The sequence below is a fragment of the Hemitrygon akajei genome, chromosome 13 (genome assembly GCF_048418815.1).
Source record: "Hemitrygon akajei chromosome 13, sHemAka1.3, whole genome shotgun sequence".
Lineage (NCBI taxonomy): Eukaryota > Metazoa > Chordata > Chondrichthyes > Myliobatiformes > Dasyatidae > Hemitrygon > Hemitrygon akajei.
Genome location: NC_133136.1, coordinates 14,313,284 through 14,326,934, shown reverse-complemented (window position 1 = coordinate 14,326,934; position 13,651 = coordinate 14,313,284). Strand labels below are relative to the sequence as shown.

At 39.2% G+C, this 13,651-nt stretch overlaps 1 long non-coding RNA gene across 1 annotated transcript in view; it reads right to left on the bottom strand.

The window, feature by feature from the left end:
• Positions 1–11,015: 11,015 nt before the first annotated feature.
• The window catches only part of LOC140737656 (uncharacterized), a 39,074-nt gene continuing 36,438 nt past the window's right edge, over positions 11,016–13,651 (bottom strand). The window contains exon 4 of the long non-coding RNA XR_012101218.1: positions 11,016–13,401. This is a non-coding gene — a long non-coding RNA (uncharacterized lncRNA). The remainder of the gene's footprint in view (positions 13,402–13,651) is intronic.

Below are 13,651 nucleotides of genomic sequence, written 5' to 3'. Positions count from 1 at the left end.
TTTTTTTCAGTTAAGATCTGTTGGTTGCCTATTTTTCCTTTAAGTGAAAACAATTGTATATTGTAAAACAAGATCTATCCTTAATAAAATAAACCCTAAAAATGTAGCTTGTCTAAATGAATCCCATCAGTGTTGAGAAAGCACTCCATAAAGTCTTTCGAGTTACAATTTGTTCACATTTATACAGCATGAAAGCTTTCTGAATTCAATAAAACCCAACACTTTTTTGTTTCCAAAGAGATGTCCTATAGCTACGGTATGAGTTCATCCGCAGAAAAAGGCACTTATGTTCAGATTTTCCTCTCTAACAGTTGAAGGCAGGTCTGTTGACACAAAAACTTCTTGTCTCATTTGAAAACATTTTCAGTTAATTAATAGATGGCATGCATGGGGCCGCATTCAAAAAAAAGATTTCAAATATTTGCTGAAGAGCTGCTTGCTCCCAATTATATCTCACTGCTTGCAGTCCTCATTATTTAAAACTATCCACTATACATATAAGAAATCTCTAATCGGGGACATGAATGCACCCTCCTGCTTTTGACAGCATCAAATTAGCACTAAATGAAGCAGACTGAAAGAGTTACTGTGTTTGAACAAAGACATTAATGAGGTAATTTCATTACAACAGCTCATCCAGGCTTGTGTAAAAGGGCAGTAAATGAAGAGGAAAGCTGCAGAGGAAATTAGGGTTTCCCTGTGCTCTAATTAATGCTTGGTCATTTATTACAAGCACCAAATTAACTGGCTGAGGTTGGGGGTTCGTTTTATTGGAAGAGAAATATATTGTTGTCCTTCCATGTCATTATGAGATCGTACAAATGAGGCATTTAATGATGTAAAGCTGGCCTTTAACTTATTCTGTCTGGTCACTGAAAACACGGCTTTGTTGATGAATTTTTGCAATGCTTTAAGTAAGCATTCAGCTCACAATATGCAATTGTCTGGGCCCTTCTGCTCCGGGAGCTCAGGGCAGGTAGCTTCTGAATGGGATCTCTGAGACTCCCAGGAGGAGCAGCTTCCCAGCAAGTCAGTATTAGGGCTAAAGTGCATCCGAAAGGGGGAAATAAATCATCAATGGGCCTAGCACAGTCCTTCAATGTGTCTTACCTACTTCAATAATGTTGTGCTGCTCTCTCTCATTGAGTTATCTTTACACTGTCTTTGTCTCTCCTAATTGGTGCTGATGAGGCCCTAATTGGTTCCCTTTTTAAAAAAACATGCTACTTAAGCAGTTAGGCAGCATGAGTGGAGTTAATGAGAGATTTGTGAACAAAAGAGGCCCTTTTAGAAGCGAGGCCTGTTTGTGAAAACATTTTGGGTTGCTACTAGGCTCATTTGATTTGGGTATGTTTTGTTGCAAATAGTATGACCATAATTTGCTCATCTTTAAATCAGTTGGATTATTATTAGATCAAGCAGCTGAGCTGGGAAAATAGTCCAAAGACTGAATGCGCGGCTTCAGAATCAGAATCGGATTTATTTTCACTGATATACTGTATATCGTGAAATTTGTTGTTTTGTGGCAGCAGTATGGTGGAATACATAAAATATACTGCAAATTATAATGATAAATATATACTAAAAAGATAAATAGGTAGTACAAAAAAGAGATAAATAGCATAAATAATGATAAGAAACAGGTTTATTATCACTGACATAATAAGTAGTGAGGTCACAAACAACAGAAAATCTTCAAATGTTGAAAACCGAAGTCATACAACACAAAATGCTGGAGGCACACATCAGATCAGGCAGCATCTATGGAAAACTGTTCATGGACCATTCAGAAATCTGGATGGAGAAGAAGCTGTTCCCAATACATTGAGTGTGTGTCTTTAGGCTCCTATACCTCTTTCCCGATGATAGTAATGAGAAAAAGGCATGTCCTTTCCTTTAGGGGTCCTTAATAATAGATGCCGCCTTTTTGAGGCATCTCCTTTTGAAGAGGTCTTTGATGGTGGGGAGGGTGTCGAGGTGGGATGAAGGAGCTGACTGAGTTTACATATTCTGCAGCTTTTTCCGATCCTGGGCAGTGGCCCCTCCATACCAGATAGTGCGACTAGTCAGACTGCTCTCCGCAGCACAGCTGTAGAAATTTGCAAGAGTCTTTGGTGACATACCAAACTTCCTCAAACTTAGAGACGTTGACACCAGTTGAAACTGCTCACCCTTCCCACTACGGACCCCTCGATAAGGCCTGGTGTGTGTTCCCTTGGCTTAAAGGGTTTAGGATTACTTCTGTATTTTTTCATTCTGGGTCAGCGTCACCTACTCTCAGCGTTCGATATTCTATAACAGTCGCAAAGATAAAGGAAACACTAAGATACTAAGACCAATAGCCCAGAGAGTACATTTACAGTTCTGAAGGATGATGGAGGTAGTTAGAGTTAAGTTTTATTTTCATGCAGAGTGGTAGGTGTGCAGAACGCACTGCTCGGGGTTGTAGTAAGGGCAGATACGTTAGGGACATTTAAGAGATTCTTAGATAGGCTCACGATGAACAAAAAATGGAGCCTTTGTGGGAGGAATTGGATTGTGGGGCAGAGATCTGTCTCTACTAAAGGAGGTGTAAGGCACTCCTTTCCTCTGCTAGCCAGCAGGCAAGCTGTAGCCTAATGGCTAGGGTCATTCATCTGGTAAAGACACTGCCCCAAAGAAGGCAATGGCAAACTACTTCTGTAAAAAAATTTGCCAAGAGCAATCATAGTCAAAGACCGTGACTGCCCAATCATACGACATGGCACACAATGATGATGACATGGGAGGGAAGAGTTAGACTAATCTTGGAGTAGGATAGAAAGAATAAGAAGGGCCTGAACTGTGCTCTGTTGTTCTGTAAAGGTCTTGGACCTGACTCCAAATACTACTTAATGTTTCAATTATTTCAGATTTGTTTTTTAGTTTTAAAAAAGTTCTCAGCCGACCAGTCAGCATTTGTGGTGCCCAATGTGGCATCCATTAAGACTTAGTAAGTATTTCCAATGACCAGCGTAAAAATAAGCCAAGCCTGACACTAATGGAACATGCTGTGGAAGCTGTTAATAGCACAGCAATTAATCCCAGGAATATTTGGCAGGTTGGCTAGCAGCAATACAACAGAGATGTAGAGCCATTAAATTGATGAACTTGGGGCTCCCACCTGCACGATGGCAGTTAGAGCACTCACCATTAATACAGTTTATCGTAGATACTGCAAATGTTGGAAATCTTGAGCAATATGTGTATAAAGTGCTGGAGGAACTCAGCAAATCATGTAGCATCTAAGGAGAAGATAAACAAAATATCAACTGTTTATTCGCACCTGTAGATGCTGGTTTCCTCCAGCATTTTATGCATGTTGCTCAAAGTAGCTTAACAACTGTGAGGTGTAAGGAGGAAGGAAAAAGGCATCACGGGACATAAAAAGTCATGGCTGATGAAATTGAATATGAGGGGGGCAATGTGATGTTATCCACTGAGGAGGGTGAAGTAGGAAAACCGAGTCATAGCCTCAAGGGGCACTGCCGATGCAGTATTCTAGAGCAATATACACATTGTGCTGGAGGAGCCCAGCTGGCCAGGTAGCATCTATGGATGGGAATAAACATCGGACTGACAGAGGGTCTTGGCCTGCAACATCGTCTGTTTATTCCCATCCATAGATGCTGCCTCATTTGCTGAGCTCCTCCAGCCCATTGTGCTTGTTGTTAGAAAAGCAGCGTGTTCTGTAAGTAGTGAGGCATTGAGAAGTGTTAGCGCCAATGTTCCCTCTAATTCGTAGAGGTCTTGGCCTGAATCTTGTGCTGTGTAATTTTATTGCCCAGCAACAACAGCACATGTGCACTGAATAACTTATTCGATAAAAACAGGATAAATAAGCCAGTTCTAAAATTTGCAGACAAATCATCACAAGCTCCACGTTATCGACACTGTCCCCATCAGAAACTAGAAAAGGAAATGTGATTGCGTACAATCGTGAAATATACTTAACACGCCAGCAAATTAGAGAGTGACAATCTTCTTTGGGCAGGTTAAATTACTTTGTGCGCTAGTAGCAAAAGATATGTGTGTGCACACGTACGCACACCATTGGCTTCTACTGAAAAGCGGCTGGGTGTTTGTGTACATAGTTCACTACATACATACAGGTGAAGTAAACAATGAGGATCAAAAACATTATCTTGGACTTCATTGCATAGAGATATGAGTATAAATTGAAAACATTTTATTACCATCATAAACACGTGTTTCTGCAGTTGCTGGAAATCTTGAGTAACGCACACAAAATGTTGTGAACAGAATTGCCTTCTCCTAGAGGATAAATCTTCTATAAAGAAAATAAAGTGAAGATTCATCAGATAGTTTTCTGAATGAAGTGATTGTGCTATGAAGAGATATCAAGTAGGCTAGAAGCATACTCTCTAGAAATTTTAAGAGTGAGAGGGGATTGAATTGAACCACATAGAAATCTTCAGAGTTTTGACAGGGTGACTGAGAAATTAATGGTAGGTCTGGAATATATGTCATAGTGTTATAGTAAGGAATTCTGGATGAAGGGTCTTGGTCTGAAAAGTCAACAATTTATTTCTCTCCATAGGTGCTGCCTAACCTGCTCAGTTCCTCCAGCATTTTGTGTTTGTTGCTAAGGAAATGGCTATTCAGTACTGAGATAGTAATTTCTCATTAGATAATTGTTCTTTATTCAAGAGGACAGTGGGGACTTGGTCACTGAGCCTCCATAGTCACAGACTTTTCAGCTATTATAGGGGTGAGGGAAGTGATGCTGAGTTAAAGATCAGATATAATTTCATGAATGGAGGATCAAGCAAATGGAGATGAACAGTTTACTCCTGCTTCGCTTATGTCTGCTATTATGTGTAGCAACTACTTTAAAATGAACAAGGCTAACTAAGGATACAGTATGATACATGATGCGCTTCCAACTAACTGAATTGCAAGTTGAAAAAGTACATTTAATCCTTTATTACAAACCAACAAAATCATTCAAAGGAACATACACAAAATACTGGAGTAACTCGGCAGGTCAGGCATAATCTATGGAAATGAATAAACAATCAACGTTGTGGGCTGAGACCCTTCATCAGGACTGAAGAGGAAGGGGGAAGGTGAAAGAATAAATAAAGTAAAATCATTCGACTCTTCCGTAATTCAGGTAAAACAAAAATGAGTGAGACAAGCATAACTGGATCAAATTCTAATAAGGACGAGCTTCTTCTACTTCTCGTCTTTTTGGGCCCTTAACTCCCAGTGGTGTATAGGCCATCAACGACCTTCCGTCTCCACTGTCCTTCTCAATGATGAGCCTCTTCTCAAAAAGTCAAAGAAATGGTTGGAATTCACCAATGTGTCTGTAATCTATTGCATCCACTGTACAGTGGATTGGCCTATACCGCAACAAGGGCGAGCAATCAACAAAAAAAAGCAGTCCCTACTCATCCCCTCTCTATGCCACCATGCAGATGAACAGATGACTATATTCATTTATTTCTGCCACGTGATAAACCCACATAACAAATTACCTTAACCCAAAGTGAGGATGCGGAACACAGATACAGCACAGACAATAAACGCAGACATGGCTCCTACATTATGTTCTAAGAAATTTGCACAGCTTTGTACACCACTTCTCTCCTGAATTAACAGAACCAAGCCCAGGAGGTACACACAACGGATAACCAATGCTCTAAAGCTTGTCTACAGCTAATAAACAAGAAATGTTGCCCTCACTTGAAGTGGATTTATGAAAGCAATGAAACGGACTGATCCAAGGCTTTTATACAGTACTGGTGCAGAACAGGTTACTCCTCAAGGAGTTGGGGCTGAAAAGGTCAGCCTGGGACTTTTGGCTACACATAATGCTCTCTATTCACTGAACAAGCCCTTGCAAGGGAAAATACGTCCTTGAGGAAAAGCACTTGCTTCACATTCGCCAATGAATCAACATTGTCTTCAATCCACTCGTAACACAATTAATTATGCTAAAATCTGAATTTGCTCCTTGGTTTTGCAATAGTCCACACTTATCACATGCTGCAAATGTAAAGTGTATTGACAAAGAGAGAAAAAAGTGTGTATTTTCTGTGATGTGATGTCTCTGTTGTGCATCAACTCAGTATCAAAAAGTAATTCGATCAATGTACTGAGGAACTTGGACTTGAAACTTACTGATCTGACTATCAAATACTGGGCTATCTTATCACCAAAGCAATTGAAAACACTAATAGTGATAATTAGAAGTTGCAAGACTGCAATATTTTTTAAACTTTGGACATTTATAAATATATAACCTATTTAAACAATGGTCGCAGACCTGAACGTTTAGTTGCTTCTCTTTCTAGCATCTTCTGCTATAATTTAAAAAAATCTGTTTGTTGTACATCTATTATGCAAAGAGAAAGTTCTAGAAGTAGAGTAAGCTGCGAAGGGAAGAGGCTTTTAAATTCTTTTTTGTTCTCTTCTGCCACTTGTATTTCATATGAAGATCAGGTCGAACATGAGCTTTAGCTTTAGGTAATATGAGCTCAGCCAATTACTACAACCAACTGTGGCAACTATGGGAGTTGAAAATCTAAGGATTCTTTTGTTTCCATACACGGGCACAATTTGTCTTCCTTTGTGATGTGAATGATAGGCTTCTCTCCAGCTGTGTGACCACACAGTTTGCCAAAAGTCAATGTACTTCCCATTGCTAGCATTTCTTTTCCATACATACATTGTTGTGATTGTGTACTAATTCTCTGCAACATTACAAAAAACATGCTGGTAAGTAAACTTGTTTTATACAGCATTATCAGTATATTATTTTACTTATAAAAGACCCACGATAAAACAGATCAAATCAGTAAATTTTACGGGAGACTCAAGGTACTTCAGATGCTGAATCTGAATCAACAAACAGTAAGACCATATGAAAGAGGAACAGAATTAGGCCACTTGGCCCATCAGTCTGCTCCGCCAGTTCTTTATGGCTGATGTATTATCCCTCTCAACCCCATTCTCCTGCCTTCTCCTTGTAAGCATTGCTGCTCTTACTGAGCAAGAACCTATCAACCTCTGCTTTAAATATGCCCAGTGACTTGGCCTCCACAGCTCTCTGTGGTAATGAATTCCACAGATTCACCATCATCCTCGTGTCAGTGCTATTGGGAAGTCCTTGAATTCTGAGGCCGTGCCCTCTGGTCCTAGACTCCTCCACTATACAAAACACTCTCTCCACATCCGCCCTATCTAGGCCTTTCAATCTTCAATAGGTTTCAATGAGATCCCCCTCATACTTCTAAACTCCGGGGAAGGCAGGCCCAAGGCCATCAAATGCTCTTCATACATTAACCTTTTCATTCCTGGAATCATTCTCATGAACCTCCTCTGGACCCTCTCCAATGCCAGCACATCCTTTCTTGGATATGGATCCCAAAATCTACAGTGCTTCGAGCAGCATCAGTGGGGTGAAATGAATCGTTAATGGTTCTGGTTGAAACACTGTACCAGGACACTAGTAGGACACTGACAGGTCCTGCAGTAGAGTTTTAACCCTACATTGACAGCTTCTTCCAGTCACCCCTACAGATACCATTTGACTTTTTGTTGCTCCAGTAAATTTTAAGGATCATTAGTAAGAGCATTACAAAATAATTATTTGCATATATTATGCAAATTTCTCGTCCACAAAGCAATGGAATGATAGAGGTGAAACAAAAATAACTAACTACATCCCCAAGAAAGCAAACGTTTTACAACAGTTGGGGGGTGGGGGGTGGTGCACAGCAACAGTAGGAATGAATATTTTCAAGGATCAATTTTATTTGCCATATATATTTACATGTATTACTGGTTTACTGTGGTGTATTGATCTAGCCATGACATGTAACATAAAATAACATTATTAACAAAGATAATGAGTTATATAAAAATAAATAATTATATGGAAGTAAAGCTAAAAAAGTTGAAACTAAGAGATGGATATGGAATAAAATTTATATAAATAAATAACTGCCAGCTTGTATTTACAATGTAAACAGCATTGTAAAAAGTGAGTTAAAGTGTTTTCGGAGCAGTGTAGTGACAGGGGTAATAGATAGAGGGGGTGCAAGGCTAACTAGAATGGTTGATCTGATTAACTGCCCGGGAGAAGAAACTTGTAAGATGGTGTGAAGTTTTTTGTTTTAATAGTCAGTTTCTTAAGTTTGCTGATTGTGAAATAATTGATGACATGTATAGATATAAAAAGGCATAGTTATTAGATAATAACTTTTTCACTGTATCATCATTACTCCACTCAAGCACCACAAACTTTTAATGAGCAAAGCTGTAACTTCCTAAAGATATTCTTGTGAAATTGTGAACTAAGATCAAAAGTTAATTAGTGGGCTATATACTGTTGGAATTGAATTTATGTATTGATGGGTACAGCATTGAATGCTGGAACCTAAGGGGAATGCAGTTTAAGTGTCCAGGAAGTGCTTGGTGCCGATAAATGTTTCAATAACTGTTCTGAGCCTGGATAGCATGTAAAATTGTGGAAAGGAAGTCTGCATTATATCACAAAACAAAAAATCTCAAATAAAAGTATGCAGGGAAATACTTAAATGAGGACAGGATTGGGTTTAGTTATGATACATAAATTCAATTCTTACTGCTCTTTGTAAGGAGTTTGTACGTTCTCCCCATGACTGCATAAGTTTCCTCGCAAAGTTCAAAAATGTACTGGTTGGTAGGTTAATTGAAGTATTGCTAATATTCACTGTCCAGTGTTGCCACAGGAAAGCAGCATCCATTATCAAGGACCCCATCCAGGTCATGCCCTCTTCTCACTGCTACCATTGGGAAGGAGGCCTTGTGTCCCACACCACCAGCTTCAAGAACAGTTATTACCCCTCAATCAGCAGACCCCTGACCCAGAGTAGATAATGTCACTCACCCCAACACTAAACTAATTCCACAACCTAAGGAGCATAGCTAAATGCTGGAGGAACTCAGCAGGCCAGGGAGCATCTATGAAAAAAGTACAATCCATGTTTCGGGCTGAGATGTCAACTGTTCTTTTTTCCAGGGGTGCTGCCTGGCCTACTGAGTACCTCCAGCATTTTGTGTGTGTTGCTTGGATTTCCAGCATCTGCAGATTTTCTCTTGTTTGTGATTTGATTCCACAACCTAAGGACTCATGTTCTGAATATTATTTATTACTTATTTATAATATATTTTGTTTTTTCTTTTTGTATCTGCACAATTTTTTTGTATTTTGCACATTGGTTGTCTGCTTTTCTGTGTATTTTTTATTGCTTCTATTATGTTTCTTTGTAGTTACTGTGAATGCCTGCAAAAAAAGAATCTCAGGATTGTAATGGTGACATATATATACCTGGATAACAAAATTACTTTGAACCTTGTTCAGAATCACAAGCACAGGAATCAGAGGAAAGGTGAAACCTTAAGCCCTATAGCAGCAGATATGATGATAAATTGCACAAACAACTAAATAACAAAGAAAAAATCCCAGAATGGTAGATCAGTTCAAAGATAAAGATGTTGATCAATGTTGGGAACTACTTGTTCATTTCTTTTTTAAAGGCAAGAAAGAAATTTGCATGAATGTAAAAGGGCTCATTTAGTAATTTCACTTGATGCTTTAATTCAATTAAATTCTCGTTTAAATATTCTTGCTACAATTTAGTAAATCCCCTTCTGATTACAGGAGACCTGTCAGATTATGTAGTATTAAAGTTATTACATTTGTAATAAACAATGTCCCTTGATGTTTAGTTTTTTTCTTTCTTGTTACTGAACTAAACTCTAGCATTTCTAGTTCACAGCAGCAGCTCATCAGTATGTCAATTGACAAGGTTAATTGAACGAAACTGACAGATTGTTGACCCATAACCATTTGAAAACCATGAAGATTTGTTTTTAAGGTTTCTGAGGACTGAGGCTGTGGCCTGCAACTAACAGGCTCCTTTAGTTTTCTGTTATTCTGAAAATAAAATAGAATTCTATGGGTCTGCAATGGAAAAAAAAGTTAAAATATTTTTGGTTTCTAATTAGACCATGGTTTATTAGTATAAATCATAGCATAGTGGCATAGTAGTTAGCACAACGCTTTATAGTACCAGTCAGCCAGGTTCAATTCTTGCTGCTCTCTGTAAGGAGTTTATATGTTCTCTCCATGATTGCGAGTGTCTCCTCCCACAGTTCAAAGATGTACCAGTTGGTAGGTTAACTGGTCATTGTAAATTGTCCCACGATTAGGCTAGGGTTAACTCGGGGGTTGCTAGGCGGCATGTCTCGAAGGGCCGGGAGGGCCTAATCTGTGCTGTATCACAATAAATAAATAAACAAAATACTTATAATTATAGAATGCCTTGATTTTTAATCTTCATTGTTTATACTATTTTAGATGCATATCATATTTTTTTACTGAGTTAAGTATTGTATGTAATTAGTTTTGCTACAACAAGTGTATGGGACATTGGAAAAAAGTTGAATTTCCCCATGGGGATGAATAAAGTATCTATCTATCTATCTATCTATCTATCTATCTATCTATTTTAAACATATCTCTTCTCTCTTAAGCCCATCGCCCCTACTGGTGCTTGGGCTGCCAATAGCTGCTCACCTCTGTCCCGGTCCCAGGGATGAGGTGCTTAAAGCTTCTATAGCAGATACTGTAGCTCTGTGTTTTTATGGATTGGGGTTGCTAGCCCCATGTCCAACCTTCCCCCTTTTGCAGCCGAGCTTGGGACTGTTCATGGCAGAGTTATCTTAAAGATATACAGTACCTAAAGAGAAAGTAATTGCTTTAAGTGCTTAACAATTTGTCGGCTTCATTGGAAACTGTCAAAAATGTACAGGCTGAAGGTTATTTCCAGCCTGTGTTGGGTGATCAGTAAGTGGAGATATTAAATAAGCTGGTCAATAGAAGACTAAACCACTTTTCTTGAGGTAAAACTTTATTGATAATAAATCAGTGAGCAGAAAAGAAGACAAATGAACATGAAGTCAACTGAGAAAATCCGATTAATCACTCCCAGGGTGGAGGAGCAAGATCTCGTATTCCATCTCATACTCTAACCTGACAGGATGAATATCGATTTTTCCTTCCGGTAATTTTTTTCCCTTCCCCTTCCCTCTCCTTCTATTTCCCGGTCTGGCCTCTCACCTCACCCTGGTATTCCGTCTTCTTCTCTTTCTGCCATGCTGCACTCTCCTCTCCTATAGATTCCCTCTTCTCCAGCCCTTTACATTTTCTCCCCACCTGGCTTCACCTATCACCTTCTTGCTAGTCCTCCTTCCCCTCTCCCTACCTTTTTATTCTGCCGTCTTCCCCTTCCTTTCCAATCCTCACCAAAAGATCAGAGGTGGAGAGGGTCAGCAACTTTAAATTCCTCTGTTATCATTTTGAAAGACCTGCCCTGGGCCCAGCATGTAAGTGCAAATATGAAAAAAGCACGACAGTGTCTCTACTTTCTAAGGAGTTTGCGAAGCTACAACATGCTATCTAAAACTCTGGCAAACTTCAATAGATGTGTGATACAAAGTATATTGACTATTGTAACATGGCCTGGTATGGAGCACATCTACATGAAATGTTGTCACAGGAAAGTAGCATCCGTAATCAGGACCCCAATCACCCAGGTCATGCTCTCTTCTTGCTGCTTCCATCATGTAGAAGATACAAGAGTCTCAGGACTCACACCAGCAGGAGTAGTTATACCCCTCAACCATCAGGCTGATGAACCAACTTCTTTTGCCCATGCATTGAACTGTTCCCACAACCTATGGACTTGCTTTCAAGGACTGTTCATCTCATGTTCTCCATATTCATCATTATTTCTTTATTCTTGTATTTGCATAGTTTGTTGTCTTTTGCATACCGGTTGAATGCCCAAGTTGGTGTAGTCTTTCATTGATTCTATTATGGATTTATCGAGTATGCCTGCAAGAACATGAATCTCAGGGTTGTATATGGTGACAAATAAGTACTTCGATAATAAATTTACTTTGAAACTTTAGGAAGCAACATTTCAAAGAGTTCTACTTATCCGATGCATTTCCAATTGCCAAGCCACAATGTTTTGGAACTGACAACTGTTCTCTGTTCATTAACTGAGTGACCTCAGCGTTAACACCCCCGTCGTTTAGGTTGCTGTGGAAACAAAGCTTCCTGTACATAATCCCAGATTATCCTGCTCCTTATCCTACATGTGACCCTTAATTACTTGTTAAATTAGAATGTTTTTTTGAAATCACAAGAGGAGGTTAATATGTCCTTGCAGATCTGGTCAAGCTAAGATGACACAACATTCAAGGTGATTCTGAACACATGATTCCCAAAGGCATCTCTTTCAAACGGAAGCGAATGTCTCCCAGTGGGTAGCGCCCTAACGTGACAATACTTGTGTCACTCACTTTTCTATCTCTATTTTGTCATCCATAAAGTGATCTGAATGAAGCGCTTCACCACAGAAATCATATGTCACGGTCTTTCAGTTCAACTTTATATCACTCTATACTATTTAACTGAGTGAATCCATCTGAAAATTGTATTAATTTTTAAGTAGCAGATGTGATACTGAAGTACATCTATAGCAGCACGTTTGACCCGAATTGGGTTTCAATGTTATTTGCCAATGAGTAAATTGTCTTCTCTTCTCAGGTATTAGACTTTATAACTGAGCAAAGCACACAGAATGCTGGTGAAACTCAGCAAGTCTTGCAGCATCTATGGAGGGGAATGATCAGTTGACACTTCAGGCCGAGATCCATCATTAGCTGCATGGAAGCGCTCTCAGTGGATGGAGAATCAGAAATATTGTGACATGCATGGGGTTCCAATTTCACTTTTAAGTTTTGCATATCCAATGCATGTGGGTGTTTGTGATGCATATTTCAGGGGATGATATGGAGTCGTATATTTGCCTTTTTGCAGTTCTGTGACATCCTCAGTTCACCTTAGCTTTTTTCATAAAAATAAACTTAATTCATGATAAAAATATTTATAAGACTCCAACCCATGAAATGCCTTATTTTCTTACATCCATAGTTAATGCTTTCAGGGCTGTTCTATTGTGTTCCTTAAAACCAATAGAACTGTTGCCACTCACGTAGCCCCATGGGGTGATAGACTACTACAATATTCGAGGGGTTCCTCACTCAATCAAGCCTCTCCCTCTCCAGTTGAGGAAGAACTCTGTACTGTGCTTTTTCTCCACCGGGCCCTTGTAGTGGGTGCACCAATCTTCAGTGCGTCCCTCAGCAAGTAGTCCTGCAGCTTGGGATGTGCCAGTCGCCAGTAATCCTCCACAGACATCTCATCTGCTACAAATACAATTCTTCACATATGTTTCTTACTCTAACATTGATCCATTGTAGTGTAGGTTGACATTTCTTGTTCTCAGGTAGTGTCTGTGGACAGAGAAAAAGAGCTAATGTTACAGGTCAAAGAGGCTTTGGCAGCATTTGGAAACAGGGTAACTTGTTTTCTCTTTTTCCTAGCCCTGACAAAGGGTTGAGAAAGGATATTTTATCTGAAATATTACCTCCATTTCTCTTTCCACAGATGCTGTCTGTCCTAATGAGAATTTTCTGAAGACACTGATCTTGTTTCAGATTCCTTGAATAGCTGTTTTTTTTGTTTCGTTTTTATTTCTATTTC